Here is an 18,728-nt window from a genome sequence, read left to right as displayed (position 1 = left end):
TTGCGTTTTCCATAATGTCACAATGGAAGTAAGTCACATGCACTAAAGACAGAATCCATGATGACTACTAAGTTGAAAATCCAAGATGGCAATCTAGGATGGTAGACCTATGACATCAGAAATCAACTGGTCCAAGATGGTGCACCTGGGCATACAGGTGCATCCAAAATAGTTGTTCCAATTTCTGTGATGCTGTCGCCTACCACCACCCCTCCTCCACGCCATTCACCAGGAAAACTTGGCAGACATATTTAGGACACCCCACTGAATGGTTGATCACCATGAAGTATCATCAGAGTTCTGCCACCTCCAGACAGAAAAAACTGACATACACACTCTATTGTAAGTATTAACCAATCTTAATATTCATTATCATTATCATTGTCATTACCATTATCATTATTATTATTATTATTTGTTGTTGTTGTTGTTGTGTACATGCATATTTGTTTGGACAGTTTTCATTTAATATCTCTGCCTCAGCACAGCAGAAATCAAAGCAGAACACAGACAGATTGCCCCATATGACAAGAAAAAACTGTAACAAAATATCTCTCAATATAAATAATTTTTACGTAGCTTTACACAAAAGACTTTCAAAACTTACTGTGTCAAACATCCACTGCATAATGTGTGTAAAAGCAAAAGACTACACCGAGGAATAGACTTTACAGTCCGAGCCGCTGCTACGTTGAGGAGGATTCAGCACATGTTTAGATGAGATGAAATTCAGCAGTACAGCTGATGCCACGCCAGAGAGACTGACAGGCTTAGCTAGTGTCCTCAGGTCAGCCATCCTGGATGTCAACGGCCTGGCAACGATGCAGACTATCCTTGAATGCCAAGGTTGCTAGTCTGGATCACTATCTCAGATTCTGGTATCAGTGAGACTGTCAATGTATGACCAGGTAGCTACCTTGAATTCTGGTGTCGTAGAGACTGTCCTAGTATGCACCAGTCGACATCTTGGTTCACCATCTTGTATTCTTAAATTTCCCGTCAACAAGACAATTGCCCTTCTTGCATTTTTTTAATTTCTGCCATTTTGTACTTGGACAACTGGGTGTAAGCTGTGATTTAATAGGGATGAGGGGGAAACCCTGTAGCACAATGAGGCCATTTAGAATTTATTACCATTTTATATCCAGAGCAAGTGACACATGTCGGAGGTTTATGTTGGAAGGGGAGGGGAATCTGGCAGCCATTCAGAGTGTCCCAGAACTCTCTTAGCCCCACTACTAATGGTCATCCCAGTGCATTATCATTGTTCATCTTTAGTGTTGTTACAGAGATGGTAGTGTATACATGGGGCATGAACAGCGTCAGAGGTTGAATGATTATTGTGAAGGACCTGGAGAGATAGCATTATTAACATCTGACACAGTTTGATTGGTGTGTCACTGTGGGTCTCGATTTGGGTGCCTGATGGAATCATGCTATATCTGAATTTGTGGAGCATCCCAGTGTGTCAGTGGCTCGATGTTGGACTACACAGAAACGTGAGGTCAAGCAAACTCGTCATCAAGTTTCTGGTTGACCCCGTACGAACACCATAAGGAAGGGTTGTAATGTGTACTAAGCACATCGTAACCCCTTCTCATTTCCATGTGTCATCCGAAAGCAAATAAGGAACGCCTTGCAACATTTGGCGTCATCCCGTACTATTGGTTGGAGACTAGTATGAGCTGGACAAGGGACTGCCTGACTCATACATAGGCTGCTGTTAACACAAATCGGTGCATCTGAAGTAGTGCTGCGTGTCAGAAGCATGGACCAATGATGAACAGCATTGTGCATTTATTTATATGCTGCAGTTTTGCAGTACCCCACATGACCATCGCGGACTGCTATGGTCCCTTTCTTCCAATATGTTAGAGAGCTAGAGCAGGTTTATGTAAGGGTATGGGGAGTCATCGGCAATGACTCGAGATCACGTCTCATGGCATATCACACATTATGGTCATCATGTACCCTCATGTCTTACCTGTCCTGTAGCAGTAATGGGGTGCCATTTTTAACAGGACAATACTCATCCACATACGGCATGTCTGTCTGTGACTTGTCTGGGACCAGTCACAGCGCTAGTTCCTGGATGTCAAAGACCAGTTATAACACTTGTAGGCCAGCTTGTCTTATGAGTAGATACAATGGGTTTATGACATCATTCCCAACTAAATCAGTATATACATGCCAACCAGAGGGAGGGGGAGGAGGATGCCAAAAAAATGGTTCAAATGGCTCTGAGCACTATGAGACTCAACTGCTGAGGTCATTAGTCCCCTAGAACTTAGAACTAGTTAAACCTAACTAACCTAAGGACATCACACACATCCATGCCTGAGGCAGGATTCGAACCTGCGACCGTAGCGGTCTTGCGGTTCCAGACTGCAGCGCCTTTAACCGCACGGCCACTTCGGCCGGCGGAGGATGCCACATCATTCTGATAACTGGCCTTATACAGCCAAGCCTTTGTAAATTCGACTCGAACTTGCAATCAATGAAATAATATCATATACCACGTCAGCCTCCAAAACTTCTTTTCCTTTCCTCCTCTCCTTCTGGGAGCTTCTTTCTCTTTGTCAGGTAGGAACGGAAATAGCCCTTTACTACTCCCTTGGGGTATGGCAGAAGCTACTCTCACATCCAACAATTTCTCCTCCTGAGTTCCATTAGACAGGAACTGGTCAGTACATTCACAAAGCTACTTCCAGATTCCATGAGTTCGCTTGTGATTCACAGGACAGCAGTTCAGAATGCTATCAAAAGCAATCTGTAAGACAAGAAACAATCAAGCTGAGCCCATCAACTTCTTCCTGAATATCATGGACGGATAGAATGATCTGAGTTTCACAGGAGCTGTGTTTACTGACTCCATGCTGAATCTGGATAATAGGAATAGCGTACTTCATTTTTCCACTTGTGCAGAGCACATTACAAGAGGAGGAGGGTTATGAATAATTTCGTTTTATTATCGTTGCTCACTGATATTGTTCTTGCTCGCTGAGTAATCCATTGAAAGTTGGGCTGTATATAATTTTTGCTATTGTTCGACAAGAGCTGCTCACTGAAAAAAAGGTTCAATTGGGTCTAAGCACTATGGGACTTAACATATGAGGTCATCAGTCCCCTAGACTTAGAACTACTTAAACCTAACTAACCTAAGGACATCACACACATGTATGCCCGAGGCAGGATTCGAACCTGCGACCATAGCAGCAGCGCGGTTCCGCACTGAAGCGGTTCCTCACTGAAGCACCTAGAACCGCTATGCCACAGCGGCCGGCCTGCTCGCTGAGCAACCACATTCCATGCAGCAGATAACGCTCATGCATTCTATGAACTGTGCACGCCAGTGAACCACCACTGCTTACTGATGTCCAGTGTACTCAACCATGTGGATGAGAAGTTGCATATTAAAAGGAATTAAAAGAAAAGTACGAAACATCTACATTATGATCAACTGTGAGGGAGCCATTGTTCATAGGGCAAATCAAAGGATAATGACGAATATCGCAAAAGAGCCAGGACACCTCATTTGGTAGGTCAGATTGGGAAACAGCGGCGGAGTGCCCTAGCAACCCACGTCAGAATCAATCCCCCACAGCTAATGGAAACTTTTGGAGTGAGTGTTATCGGTTAAAACAGCAGTTTTGCTGTTTCTCAGCGAAAATATATTGCAGACTGGGTGCTTCATATTATGGAATACACCTGTTAGCGTCCCATGCATGCTTCAAATTACATAAAGTGAACGCTACTGGGGACCTAAATTAATTTGAACGCTACTGGATACCTAAACTCATTCGAATTAGTGATATTCCATGGAACATTCCCAATGGGCATTGGAATGGTGACCATCCGGGTCTACCATGTGCTGTTGACAAGCAGAATCCACCCAGCCCTTGTGAGGCCAAATTACTACTTGACTGAGGAGTAGCTGCTCCACATCATGAAAACTGACAATGGCTGGGAGTATGGTGTGCTGACACCACGCCATATCATATCTACCTCCGATGACACCCTCGGGCCGAGGATGACACGGTAGTCGAGCCATACGGTTTTACCTTTTAAAGGCTGTTCGGACAGAGGAGTGCTTACATCTATCAAAATTTATGACGATGAAGACCACTGGGGATCTACATTCATTTGAACGCTACAGGATACCTAAACTCATTTGAATTAGTGATATTCCATGGAACATTCCAAATCGATAGGGGATGGATGACTGTTCGGGTCTGCCCTGCACTTTTGGCAAGCGAACTACACTCAGTCTTTGTGACGCCAAATGAGGACTCCTTGACTGAGAAGTAGCGGCTCCAGGTCATGAAAACTGACTACAGCCGGGAGCACGGTGTGCCGACACCACATCCCTTCATATCTGCGTCCAATAACACCTTTGGACTGAGTATGATCGGCAGTTGGTCGATGATGTTGTACCTTTCGTGCCCTGTTCAGGTACAATATATGACGATTTGAATCTGCTTTCACATAAGGGTGTGGCCTGGTATTTCATTTGAACATGGCAGCTATTAAGAAACTTATAGCCCTTCTTTCTCGCTGAAACGTGGCTAGAGGCAGTTTTAGACAGTATTTGTGTGATACCTCCGAGACGCCAGTAATTTTTGTCCAGTGTGCTTGCACGTACCACAAATTATAAGGGCTTCAATCAGTCTTCATATTAGAGTCTGGCATGAGGTACTAAAGGAGAATTTAATTTTATTGATTTCAATAAATACAAAAAATTCTTTGTAACGACGCAGTTTTCTGGGTAGCTGCTAAAAATAAATTAAAGATGCAAGGATGTAGGCTTCTGTAACGACATAATCGTTCTGTTCAGCTACTAAAAATAAATTAAAATTTCTAGTGAGCTGGACTGAGTGGTTGGGATCCACGTGGTAACAGAACCACTTACAGGTCAAAGCCGCCGTCTTGGAAGTTCCCCGAGGAAACCTGAATATTGGCGGCGATGGGCATCAGAACACAGATATAATCACACTAGTGAGAAAACCCCAAAACTTAAGGAAAAAACGAACTTCCGTGTAATGTGTCACAGCGAAGTAACATAGCTCGATGCAACTTGGACCATACATAGAAACAAATGCTGTGGTATAGTATAGTAAATAACTGAATCAAATGTCCTGCTGCGCTAGTGTCAGTCCTAGTCGAGGGAAAGGGAAATTTTATCAAAATTCAATGAAGGGTTGGTTGGGCGATGAAATCTGGGGCCACCTACAGAGTGTGGTAACAGTCAAGAAGCAGCAGACTAGGCAAGGTAAACGCGGCACTTGTGGGTACGGAGCTGCGACGGTGGTATTGCACGCATGATTTGTTTTCAGTGGAGCAACAACGAGGCAGGAAACTGCAGCGCTGCTTGAAGTTATTGCAATGTATGAGGCGGGGCATTAGGTCAGAGCCAAGAGTGGCAATTTGTAAATGGTTGACATGTGGGAATTTATCCTTGCCATAGTTTCTGTTTCTCTCTGACACTACGTCAGAAGCGAGGGAGAAACCAAGCTTGGGACAGAGTGTGCCAGGTCAGTCGAGAGTCGGGGCAGACTTGTGCTGGTGTATGCTTATAGGGGCCAGTCTGACATCAATGTTATAAGTATTCTGCATAAACTTGTACTTTGTTTCTATGTATTTGTTCGAGCTATATTCCGGCTCCGGGGACACAACACCAGGACAGGACGGAGTGGCAGCCTGGAACTTGGAGATCGCACGGCCTGCCTAAAGGAGGGCATTAGGTCAGAGCCAAGAGTGGCAGCAGGTCCAGGACGGGCTTCGTTCCACTCAAGTCTATGGGCCACATTCGCTTCCCACCTGTAAGGCGTACACTGTACACTTATACTTGAAAAAAGAGACAGCATTGGTCGTATATTTTTTACTATTGCAAAATCGATTTTCTGTCACTGAGTGACCATCTTCAGTGCTATATTGTATAACTTAAATTGGGATGCACTGTTGTCACTAAGCTTAGTGACAACAGTGCATCCCAATTTAAGTTATACAATATAGCACTGAAGATGGTCACTCAGTGACAGAAAATCGATTTTGCAATAGTAAAAAATATACGACCAATGCTGTCTCTTTTTTCAAGTATACCTGTTATCTGGTCGTTGTGCACAAGACAACATGGAGTCGCCAATCACTGTACACCTGCCATCTGGCAAGCACCATTAGCGGCAAGTTGTGGTGCAGCGTCGAGGAGGGCGCGGGGTCGAGTCCAGTCCTGTCCTGGGAGCAATGGCGGCGCGAGGACCATAGGTGACCAGTACACCCACCTTTGTCCTATGGTTGGACAGAGCAGACCAAACGGAGTGGAGGACAGCGAGGTCCAGGGACTGTAGCAGTCTCCAGAATCACAGGCAGTGGAGCGGCGCCAGTCGCAACGCCCAGGCGGATGGCGACCGGGAGAGTGCGGCTGACTTCCATCGGTGGGCGACCTTGATGACAGCAGCAGTGGCGTCAGCATACCAGGAGTTTGCTGAGCTGGCTGGACTCGCGGGACAGCACATGGGTGGCGCGTCGACATTACACTTCACCATTGAGTACTGTAAATTAGCTGAATAAACGAATGTTACCGAATACCGCTGTATCACTCTGCACTGCCCCTCAACCCTCTTGAATTTGCTTGGCCTCCCGGGTTCTGGCTTCAGCTCTGCCAACTGGAGTCTTGGGTTCGACTCACTGACCCTGCAACATATGTATCATGAGTGGGAAGAGACTAAAGAAATGACTCTTTTATTCAAAGACTATAATTACACTGAAGTCAACACGATTCATGACGGTACCAAGGACATTAAAAGAGCAGGCCAGTGTTCTTAACAGTGTGTGATCGCCACAGACAGCAATTCATACTCTGCAGTGTACTCCAGTGATGGCCACAGGCTTGGTAAGTAGCTCTTTTGGTAGGGCATCCCCTTCATCCTCCAGTGCGATTGGTAAGTACTGGATGGTAGTTGGTGCATGTGGATGTGCTGCAGTATGTCTCCCCAAAGCACGCCACAAGTGCTCGACAGGACTTAAGTAGGGGGAAGGGGAACCAGTCCATTCGTCGAATATCCTTTCGTTCCAAGAGCTCCGTCACCAGCGCTGTTCGATGCGATCGCGCACTCCCATAAATAAAAATGAAACCAGGGCCGATTACAGTGCTGAAAAGACACACAGACATAGTGGGAAGAAGTACATTGTCATTTTAATGGTGGCTCGTGAATTTAAGATGTTCAAACATTTGAAGGTAGGTACGTCTATGCAACATTATGTTTCGCCAGCACCAAGACGATCATGTTCGAAGACTCCTAGGTGCATAACGTGTCTCACCTTTCTCCATAAGAGGTTAAATCCAGCATTGCTGAACATAATCGTTTTGGTGGTTCAGGTGTCATGGTGTGGGGAGGAGTAATGTTAGATTGTCGTACTACCATTCAAGTCTTTGAACACGGTAGACTCACTGGTCAATGTTATTGTCACTCTGTACACCTGCCCTATGTGTGTGTTTAAAGGGGCATCTTCCTTTCCATGGCTCACAATGCGCGACCGCATCAAACAGCACAGGTGGAGGAGCTCTCGGAGAGAGAGAATATTCGATGAATGGACATGCTTGCCCATTCCCCAAGTTGAATGCCATATACCATATATGGGAAGTGTTTAGGAGACATATTGCAGTATGTGCACTTGTACCAAGGACCATCGAGCTGTTGTCAACAACACTGGTGGACAAATGGAACGCCCTACCAGACGAACTCCATACCAATATTCCGCCCCCGCATGGGGACTACGTAGCAGTACATGCATTGTTGTCTGTGGTAATTACACGCACAGTTAAGAGCCGTTTCCCAGCTTTTGTAATGTCCTGGAGACTGTCATAAATCGCCATGACTTCAGTGCAATTATTGTGCTTGAATGAAAGTGTAATCTCTGTTCGTCTCATTGCGTATTTCTTTCAGTTACCCTCTGTACTATACAGGGTGTCCCACTCAAACCTCCCTGTTTTCAAAGACCCAGGAAAAAAAAGACAGTAGATACAACAATGAAAATGCACCTCATTGTACAGCAACTCAAAGAATTTATTTACTTATCATCAATACACCTCTACATATGAACCATTTGTAGCACGAAGAATATCGAGTCTACACTCCTGGAAATTGAAATAAGAATACCGTGAATTCATTGTCCCAGGAAGGGGAAACTTTATTAACACATTCCTGGGGTCAGATACATCACATGATCACACTGACAGAACCACAGGCACATAGACACAGGCAACAGAGCATGCACAATGTCGGCACTAGTACAGTGTATATCCACCTTTCGTAGCAATGCAGGCTGCTATTCTCCCATGGAGACGATCGTAGAGATGCTGGATGTAGTCCTGTGGAACGGTTTGCCATGCCATTTCCACCTGGCGCCTCAGTTGGACCAGCGTTCGTGCTGGACGTGCAGACCGCGTGAGACGACGCTTCATCCAGTCCCAAACATGCTCAATGGGGGACAGATCCGGAGATCTTGCTGGCCAGGGTAGTTGACTTACACCTTCTAGAGCACGTTGGGTGGCACGGGATACATGCGGACGTGCATTGTCCTGTTGGAACAGCAAGTTCCCTTGCCGGTCTAGGAATGGTAGAACGATGGGTTCGATGACGGTTTGGATGTACCGTGCACTATTCAGTGTCCCCTCGACGATCACCAGTGGTGTACGGCCAGTGTAGGAGATCGCTCCCCACACCATGATGCCGGGTGTTGGCCCTGTGTGCCTCGGTCGTATGCAGTCCTGATTGTGGCGCTCACCTGCACGGCACCAAACACGCATACGACCATCATTGGCACCAAGGCAGAAGCGACTCTCATCGCTGAAGACGACACGTCTCCATTCGTCCCTCCATTCACGCCTGTCGCGACACCACTGGAGGCGGGCTGCACGATGTTGGGGCGTGAGCGGAAGACGGCCTAACGGTGTGCGGGACCGTAGCCCAGCTTCATGGAGACGGTTGCGAATGGTCCTCGCCGATACCCCAGGAGCAACAGTGTCCCTAATTTGCTGGGAAGTGGCGGTGTGGTCCCCTACGGCACTGCGTAGGATCCTACGGTCTTGGCGTGCATCCGTGCGTCGCTGCGGTCCGGTCCCAGGTCGACGGGCACGTGCACCTTCCGCCGACCACTGGCGACAACATCGATGTACTGTGGAGACCTCACGCCCCACGTGTTGAGCAATTCGGCGGTACGTCCACCCGGCCTCCCGCATGCCCACTATACGCCCTCGCTCAAAGTCCGTCAACTGCACATACGGTTCACGTCCACGCTGTCGCGGCATGCTACCAGTGTTAAAGACTGCGATGGAGCTCCGTATGCCACGGCAAACTGGCTGACACTGACGGCGGCGGTGCACAAATGCTGCGCAGCTAGCGCCATTCGACGGCCAACACCGCGGTTCCTGATGTGTCCGCTGTGCCGTGCGTGTGATCATTGCTTGTACAGCCCTCTCGCAGTGTCCGGAGCAAGTATGGTGGGTCTGACACACCGGTGTCAATGTGTTCTTTTTTCCATTTCCAGGAGTGTATATTCAATTTCTTGCCAAGTTCTTTGTAACATTTGCTCTGTTATTGTTGCAATAGTATTAGTCACACAATGTCGCAACATAGGAATATCGTCCACTTTGGTCGCATACACCCAGTCCTTCACGAATCCCCATGCGAAGAAATCAAGCAGCGTAATGTCGGGTGAACGTGGTGGCCAGGCAATAGGTCTTCCACGTCCGATCCAACGATTGGAAAATTTCCTATTCAGGAACTTGCGAACAGCTGTTGACCAATACGCCGGAGCTCCATCTTGTTGAAAAATGATGTTGGGTTCCAAAGCCTGTATCTGAAGGTTCACAAACTGTTCCAACATGTCCAGATACACTGAGCCATTCGCTGTTTTTTTCCGCAAAGAAGAACGAGCCAACAATCCAGTCGTGCATTAGCCCACACCAGGCTTTTAGTTTAGGGCTATCACGAACGTGTTCAGTGATAACGTGTGGATTCTGCGAACCCCAAATCCGAACATTATGCCTATTAACCCTTCCTGATAGATGAAAGGTTGCCTCATCTGAGAATAAACATCTTTCCAGGAAGCTGGCATCAATATGCTGCAGCATATCCACAGCAAATTGTTGTCGGCGTGGTTTGTCGTTCGACATCAGATGTTGCAGAATTTGCAATTTGTAAGCATACGTACGAAGATGCTGGTGAACTACACGATGCAATGTTGATCGAGGTACATCACGTTCCCTATATACTTGACAAATTGGCTTATAAGGCCCCTGAGAAACGTTTGTCTGATGTCCTCCACTCCCTCTTCTGAAACTCCGTAACATGCACCATCAGAATGTTTCAGAACACTTCCTGTTGCCAGAAACTTCCTATACCATTCCGTAAATGTTTTCACGTCAGGTGGATCACATTCACACACACGACGATAATTTCTTTGCTCAGTAACCGCGATTTTGTTGTTGCAAACCACTCTACTGCTTGCACACACTGCTGTGGAGTTGCCATTTTCAATTCATGCGACCATGCTGCACTCTGGCGACAATACTTGGCACTTCTGACGTGGGAATATAAATTCTTTGAGATGCTCTACAATGTGGAGCAGTGTTCATTGACGTATCTACTTTGGCTTTCCTCTCTTGGGTCCTCAAATCAGCGATGTTTGAGTGGAACACCCTGTACTGTAACAATTATTTCTATGTATGGACCGAGTTTTACCGAGCTGCGTTGCTTGGGAGTGACACATCATACGAAATTTATTTGCGTCCTTAAGTTTTACACACAAGTGTACAATGACGCAACGAAGGAAATATAGACTACTGGCCATTAAAATTGCTACGCCAAGAAGAAATGCAGATGATAAACGGGTATTCATTGGACAAATATATTATACTAGAACTAACATCTGATTACATTTTCACGCAATTTTGGTGCATAGATACTGAGAAATCAGTACCCAGAACAACCACCTCCTGCTGTAATAACGGCCTTGATACGCCTGGGCATTGAGTCAAACAGAGCTTGGATGGCGTGTACAGGTGCAGCTACCCATGCGGCTTCAACACGATACCACAGTTCACCAAGAGTAGTGACTGGCGTATTGTGACGAGCCAGTTGCTCGGCCATCATTGACCAGACGTTTTCAATTGGCGAGAGGCCTGGAGAATGTGCTGGCCAGGGCAGCAGTCCAACATTTTCTGTTTCCAGAAATGCCCGTACAGGACCTGCAACACGCGGTCGTGCATTATCCTGCTGCAATGTAGGGTTTCACAGGGATCGAATGAAGGGTAAAGCCACGGCTCGTAACACATCTGAAATGTAACGTCCACTGTTCTAAGTGAAGTCAATGCGAACAAGAGGTGACCGAGACGTGTAACCAATGGCACCCCATACCATCACGCCGGGTGGTACGCCAGTATGCCGATGACGAATACACGCTTCCGATGTGCGTTCACCGCGATCTCGCCAAACACGGATGCGATCATCATGATGCTGTAAACAGACCCTGGATTCATGCGAAAAAATGACGTTTTGCCATTCGTGCACCCAGGTTCGTCGTTGAGTACACCATCGCAAGTGCTCGTGCTTGTGATGCAGCGTCAAGGGTAACCGCAGCCATGGTCTCCGAGCTGACAGTCCATGCTGCTGCAAACGTCGTCGAACTGTTCGTGCAGATGGTTGTCTTGCAAACGTCCCCATCTGTAGACTCAGGGATCGAGACGTGGCTGCACGATCCGTTACAGCCATGCGGATAAGATGCCTGTCATCTCGACTGCTAGTGATACGAGGCCGCTGGGATCCAGCAGTGTTCCGTATTACCCTCCTGAACCCACCGACTCCATATTCTGCAAAAAAAAAAAAGGCTCTGAGTACTATGGGACTTAACATCTGAGGTCATCAGTCCCCTAGAACTTAGAACTACTTAAACCTAACTAACCTAAGGACATCACACACATCCATGCCCGAGACAGGACTCGAACCTGCGACCGTAACGGTCACTCGGTTCCAGAAGAATCGCCTAGAACCGCTCGGCCACACCGGCTGGCTTCTGGTTCAAATGGCTTTGAGCACTGTGGGACTTAACATCTGAGGTCATCAGTCCCCTAGAACTTAGAACTACTTACACCTAACTAACCTAAGGACAGCACACACATCCATGCCCGAGGCATGATTCGAACCTGCGACCGTAGCAGTCACGCGGTTCCGGACTAAAGCGCCTAGAACCGCACGGCCACCGTGGCCGGCGGCTTCTGCTAACAGTCATTGGATCTCGAGCAACGCGAGCAGCAATGTCGCGATACGATAAACCGCAATCGCGACAGGCTACAAACGACCTTTATCAGAGTCGGAACCGTGATGGTGCGCATTTCTTCTCCTCACACGAGGCATCACAACGACGTTTCACCAGCCAACGCCGGTCAACTGCTGTTTTTGTATGAGAAATCGGTTGGAAACTTTCCTCACGTCAGCGCGTTGTAGGTGTCGCCACCGGCGCCAACCTTGTGTGAATGCTCTGAAAAGCTAATCATTTGCATATCACGGCATCTTCTTCCTGTCGGTTAAATTTCGCGTCTGTAGCACGTCATCTCCGTGGTGTAGCAAGTTTAATGGCCAGTAGTGTACTTCCCTGCACGAGATCCTCTTAGTCCTAGTTCCTGACCTTTCATCGCTGTACACTATTCCAGACGCTTTAGGAGACTACCAGAGGTAGAGAGGTCTTTCGTGGAAAACGTGTGGTCTTGCCTCATTAGCAGCTATTGCACTTGCCCGCGCGACTGATGTCACCGACTGCTCTGCATAGTGAATAGAGAGTCTGGAGTAGAGAAGTCAAAGAATGCACTCGCGGAACGGTGCTCACATCACTTCGCAGAAACGCTGTTGTCGCGGAAGCATTGAATAACTGCATCGATAATAGTAACCACGAGACATAGGGCATTGTGTTGGCTCAGTGATCGTTATTCTTTGGGTGACGGCCATGCTTACTGACGTCAGCCAGCGACACATCGCGGAGTAAATTCGATATACACTCCTGGAAATTGAAATAAGAACACCGTGAATTCATTGTCCCGGGAAGGGGAAACTTTATTGACACATTCCTGGGGTCAGATACATCACATGATCACACTGACAGAACCACAGGCACACAGACACAGGCAACAGAGCATGCACAATGTCGGCACTAGTACAGTTATATCCACCTTTCGCAGCAATGCAGGCTGCTATTCTCCCATGGAGACGATCGTAGAGATGCTGGATGTAGTCCTGTGGAACGGCTTGCCATGCCATTTCCACCTGGCGCCTCAGTTGGACCAGCGTTCGTGCTGGACGTGCAGACCGCGTGAGACGACGCTTCATCCAGTTCCAAACATGCTCAATGGGGGACAGATCCGGAGATCTTGCTGGCCAGGGTAGTTGACTTACACCTTCTAGAGCACGTTGGGTGGCACGGGATACATGCGGACGTGCATTGTCCTGTTGGAACAGCAAGTTCCCTTGCCGGTCTAGGAATGGTAGAACGATGGGTTCGATGACGGTTTGGATGTACCGTGCACTATTCAGTGTCCCCTCGACGATCACCAGTGGTGTACGGCCAGTGTAGGAGATCGCTCCCCACACCATGATGCCGGGTGTTGGCCCTGTGTGCCTCGGTCGTATGCAGTCCTGATTGTGGCGCTCACCTGTACGGCGCCAAACACGCATACGGCCATCATTGGCACCAAGGCAGAAGCGACTCTCATCGCTGAAGACGACATGTCTCCATTCGTCCCTCCATTCACGCCTGTCGCGACACCACTGGAGGCGGGCTGCACGATGTTGGGGCGTGAGCGGAAGACGGCCTAACGGTGTGCGGGACCGTAGCCCAGCTTCATGGAGACGGTTGCGAATGGTCCTCGCCGATACCCCAGGAGCAACAGTGTCCCTAATTTGCTGGGAAGTGGCGGTGCGGTCCCCTACGGTACTGCGTAGGATCCTACGGTCTTGGCGTGCATCCGTGCGTCGCTGCGGTCCGGTCCCAGGTCGACGGGCACGTGCACCTTCCGCCGACCACTGGCGACAACATCGATTACTGTGGAGACCTCACGCCCTACGAGTTGAGCAATTCGGCGGTACGTCCACCCGGCCTCCCGCATGCCCACTATACGCCCTCGCTCAAAGTCCGTCAACTGCACATACGGTTCACGTCCACGCTGTCGCGGCATGCTACCAGTGTTAAAGACTGCGATGGAGCTCCGTATGCCACGGCAAACTGGCTGACACTGACGGCGGCGGTGCACAAATGCTGCGCAGCTAGCGCCATTCGACGGCCAACACCGCGGTTCCTGGTGTGTCCGCTGTGCCGTGCGTGTGATCATTGCTTGTACAGCCCTCTCGCAGTGTCCGGAGCAAGTATGGTGGGTCTGACACACCGGTGTCAATGTGTTCTTTTTTCCATTTCCAGGAGTGTATTTTAGCTTGTCAACGACCGTCCTTTTCTCATTCGAATTTCTGATGGCAACTCCTCTACAGTCTTTGCGCCCCTTCCTCTATGGTCTTTGCAGCAGAAGTAGATGAATGACGCCAATGTCGATAATGTGCGGGGTTGGAGCTTGTAGTCCCAGAGTATTTTACAGACTGTAAAACATCACTACTCTGATAATAAAGTCTGTTACTGAGAACACGTGCGTATATCTTGGTTCGTCCCTGAATTCAGCAACCGACATGCAAAGAGAGGAGCCTGACTGAAAATACAGTAACAGTAAAATTCATATATTATGATCTTATCGTCAGGAGTGGTAATACTCCAATGAAATGTAGTTTCAAACATTTATGTTTAGATATCAAATGTTAACTAATGCTTGTAGCAAAATTCTAGAACAGCATTACAATTTTCGATCCGCGCTCGGAAAAACACATTTGTCTCATAGCAGGTCTATGCACAAGCATCCGACAACTGAAAGCCGTTTAATATCTGTTTGACCTTAAACCTTGGTACACAATTGGTATGAACTTAGTATTAATGCACTGAAAACATCCACTTCCTGTGAAAAGACGCGGACTGATTGTCAAAATGGTTCAAATGGCTCTGAGCACTATGGGACTTAACTTCTGAGGTCATCAGTCCCGTAGAACTTAGAACTACTTAAACCTAACTAACCTAAAGACATCACACACATCCATGCCCGAGGCAGGATTCGAACCTGCGACCGTAGCGGTCGCGCGGTTCCAGACTGGAGCGCCTAGAACCGCTCCGCCACTCCGACGGCGACTGATTGTCATTAATGTAATACTCGTTAGTGGTCAAAATTTTCACAGCGCAACGGAAAACATAAAGGGGGATTTAACATGTGTTTAAGTAAAGGGATAGATGATCAAGAAGTTCAGTCATTCTAACACAGTCTGAAAGTTTAAGTCCAAATGCAGATGTAGACACCACTTCCCATGGCGTAAGACGTATTCACGAGAAACATTAATCACAGAAGCCACCTTAAACATATTCAGGATAGCAGCAGGCGTCTCGAAGTTCTCTGCAGGTCAAATTTACCTTAGTTATAATTTGCATGCCAAGAAAGATGACTTTTGTCAGCCACTGGCATTTTATCGTGGTTGCAGTTCTGCAGAAGCCAGGACGTAATCAGTGAATTTTGGTCGTATCAACTACGAACGTCGGCCGGCCGCGATGGTCTAGCGGCTCTAGGCACGCAGTCCGGAACCGCGCGACTGCTACGGTCGCAGGTTCGAATCCTGCCTCGGGCGTGGATTTGTGTGATGTCCTTAGGTTAGTTAGGTTTAAGTAGTTCTAAGTTCTAGGGGACTGATGACCACAGATGTTAAGTCCCATAGTGCTCAGAGCCATTTTTGAACTACGAACGTCGATAACAGGTAAGCGAGCACATGTGAACTGAGTAAGAAAAATATAAAAATTCACATATGACTTTTAGATTAACTAATCAAGGAGAAATCGAAATGGAATTTCTGTCATTATTTAATAAAAAATGGAATGATCGTATGGCATTGTTGAGCGGAAGGCCCCATGCGGGGAAGTTCGGCCGCCGTATTGCAAGTCCTTTTTAGTTGACACCACTCCGGCAACTTGCGAGTCAATGATGATGAAATACACACAACACCCAGTCATCACTAGGCAGAGAAAATCCCCGACCCCGCCGGGAATCGAACCCGGGACACCGTGCGCGGGAACCGAGAACGCAACCACAAGACCATGAGCTGCGGACATTATTTAATAAATAAGCATTGTAAGTCTCTAACAAACTTACACATGTCCTCCAAAAAATACGAACGCAATATCATGTATTATCAAAAACATACAAAATAACCCCAAATATACTCCAATTCCCGTGATATCGTTAAACGAGTGGGAAAATGAATCATAACGTGAATCATGAACTATACATATGGATGATTTAAGGGAACATTCTGACCGCGACCCATGAAAAAATTGATTTTTTAAAAATAATTTGCGCCCGTGAAGCATTTAGATTATGCCTGCAAAATGATTTTTTGATTCTTAAACCATTTTGTAAGTTACAGCGTGTTAAATGGTACCACGCGCCGACAGAAATATAGGCAGCTGTAGGCATTCGATGAACCAGTTCAAGAAAAGATACGCCCAGTACGCGAATTTCTGTCCAATGGAGATTTGCTTAAGAGATGCAACGGTGCCAATTCGCAAAATGACAACGAGAGCTTCAAGACGCACGTTTGATAACGTGCAGAAACGTCTTCATTGTGGGGAAATAAATGTTGAAACAACAGCATACATAGCTGCAGGCACATTCAGCGAAGGTTATTCATCTGTTCTGAAGACCACGAAGGTGTTAGGAATCGTCATAAAGACGAACAGCACAAACTTAACGGACTTATCCGGCAGCAAACGAATGGCCAACGAGGAGCAAGGAATGTTTCAGTTTGTTAAAAAAAAGCCCGTATTTAAAAAATACAGCAGCAATTTCAGAACCAGACCATGTTTGAGGAAGAGGAGGATGCTTTTTTTCCCTGAGATCCCAGATTAACTGCAAGTTTTGAAACAACCTTTTTTTGGTTTTCTAATCTTTAAACGTGTTTTTCTCGAAAGAACATTTTTCGAAGTGCGAAGACACTAGAGTCTCGACACATTAACTGATTTTTTTCATTTTTAAAAAACGAAAGATAATTAAATTTAGGGAGCCCCAGCGAGAGCTTTTTCAGATCTTCAACAGTTTTTGTAAACATCTGAATTTCGAAAAACACGCCAAGAAATCGACATGTTTTTCAAATGACTTTCATTTCCCTTTTTCGAGCTTTTCCTCAAAACCTCACAGTCATGGCCTCTCGATTCGTTCTAATATAAGAATTTCCGAAATTTTTTGGGACATTGTTTTAGGAAACTGCGACCTAATGGCGTTATAATTATTTAGTAAATACAGCCATGGTCGCGTATGAATTGCTACTTCTTATCTGTTGATGACCGGTTTCGATCTACTTCAGATATAATCAGCAGATCTACATTCCTTGGTGATAGGAATCCCTGACGCGGAGGAGGCGCGTCCGTGCTGGCGCTGAGAACTATCGAAACCGGTCAACAACAAATAAGAAGTAACAACTTATATGCGACCACGATTGTGTTTACTAAATAATAAGAATTTTCTGTTTTTATGGAGTTTAGAAATTGCCACGAGTCTGTACAACGCCTTGCGTAAGCCAGGGCGCGCCGCGAGCATTATAATTTGGTAAGGACTGCAACCTCCATTTCTAATTTGTTAAGATCTAAAACTAGCCACAAAGTAACACATCTGTAGAGCTGAAAATCATGTAATTAATTAAATATTAATTTACCGATACGTAATATGCAATCGTCTCATCATCAGTTTTTCCAGCAGCAACGATATTCTTTAATTAGTGTGCTCACACGTGCCACAGATTATAAGCTACTCAACACACACAACACACATCTCTAGCGCCTTAATTTTTGTTAGCTGAAAAGAACGACTCTATCATTGCAGAAGCTCAAGTTTTTTGCATCTTTAACTTATTTTTAATAACTGCGCCGAAGTGGTGTGTCGTTACAAAGAGTTTTTTCGCACTTGTTGGAATCTGTAAAATTAAATGCTCGTTTAATACCCCGTGCCTGATCTTTATGTGACGACAGGTTGTAATGGCACTTCAATTACGTAACCATTACGGCACCTCACCTCAACCTCTCAATACCAGCAATATACTACTGTGTTTCTATAAAATAGTTAACATATTTCTGTGACAACATTCAGATTTGATTTCATTAATGTAGAGGTACTTTGATACATCGATATGTTTATATTGCAATGATATTATTCTTATGTGTATTCTTTCTTTTGTCACTATGATCTTTGACGTACTTGTAACTCTGATTTTTGGGCGCGTAAGCGGTTATTGGAGAGTCAAGTCTTGGTCGTCATGTTGAAAAGACGCAAATTGTAGTCAGTTTATGAAATGTGAACTTAAACAGTGAGGAAGATATTTTCAAGTATGTTTTATGTTGTGAAGTGATGTTGCAACAAAAGTAATAAGAAAGAAGTGTAACTTAAATTCGGAGTGCGGATTACTTTTTTACATCACCTTTGTCTTAACTTGCAAAAGTTTAATCGTCAATGGTTTATGAAACACATCAATATTGCAGAATAACACCTAGGCCTCTTTGCATCCGAGCTTGGAATCATCACTACCTAGACTTTTGACGATTGATCCATGAGT

This window comes from Schistocerca nitens, chromosome 1 (genome assembly GCF_023898315.1).
Source record: "Schistocerca nitens isolate TAMUIC-IGC-003100 chromosome 1, iqSchNite1.1, whole genome shotgun sequence".
Lineage (NCBI taxonomy): Eukaryota > Metazoa > Arthropoda > Insecta > Orthoptera > Acrididae > Schistocerca > Schistocerca nitens.
Note: the sequence above shows the minus strand (reverse complement) of the source record.